This window comes from Ceratina calcarata, unplaced genomic scaffold (genome assembly GCF_001652005.2).
Source record: "Ceratina calcarata isolate Rehan_Ccalc_2016 unplaced genomic scaffold, ASM165200v1 scaffold6891, whole genome shotgun sequence".
NCBI lineage: Eukaryota > Metazoa > Arthropoda > Insecta > Hymenoptera > Apidae > Ceratina > Ceratina calcarata.
Genome location: NW_017178157.1, coordinates 1 through 717, shown reverse-complemented (window position 1 = coordinate 717; position 717 = coordinate 1). Strand labels below are relative to the sequence as shown.

Sequence of the window (717 nt, the reverse complement as noted above, 5' to 3'; positions counted from 1 at the left end):
AAGGTATTTAAAATTCTGTATTAACATAAATTTTGTATAATGCCAAGGTTTTGTTTTATAGAGTCGTTATGGGAGATTGACTCCGTTGGCGAAAACTCTGCAAGAAGACCCCTCGTGCCAGTTGTGTACTATTCTACAAAATTATGTCCTGTTAAACGATTTAAAGAGCATCGAAGTTAACTTGAAGGAGTCAGATTTACCTTTACTATCAACGCTGCGACAGGTAAATTGATTTTAATTTAATTAAAACGTTTTATGAATATTATTAATTGTTTGTATCGATTAGGGCGTGATAGTGTTGAGCAGGCAGTGGAAGAACGTCCTTTACACGCCGTTACTATTGGAACATAATTACAAAACGAAGCATGTTAAACCATTGAACGTGACGTTCGCGGTTTCAGACCCGGACGAGGTATGAACATCGTTTTTTTTATTAATTACGTTAAAATTCGGGAATGGTTTATTTTCTAACATTATTCTTCTAATCTTGTCTCTCATCCAATGAATTTTATGGTCGTTCCTCGAACCGGAGAAGCTTTTAATTTCGTTCAGAAGTTAATAGGAACGTAATTTGGTAGAGGACATTTTTTTTTCAGCGAATAAGCAACGGTGTACCGGAGGATAGCTATGTAAAATTCAGTAAGCTGTTTTCTAAATTAATTATTCACAGTAGCCTTGTTTAGCTTTAACACGGTACATCTGTTGACTATCTTTTTT

The 717-nt window shown here is 34.9% G+C and overlaps 1 long non-coding RNA gene across 1 annotated transcript; it reads left to right on the top strand.

The window, feature by feature from the left end:
- Positions 1–65: 65 nt before the first annotated feature.
- Positions 66–641, top strand: LOC113464965 (uncharacterized). The gene is made up of 3 exons (XR_003389816.1): positions 66–223; positions 287–412; positions 597–641. It is a non-coding gene; the product is annotated as an uncharacterized LOC113464965 (long non-coding RNA).
- Positions 642–717: the final 76 nt, after the last annotated feature.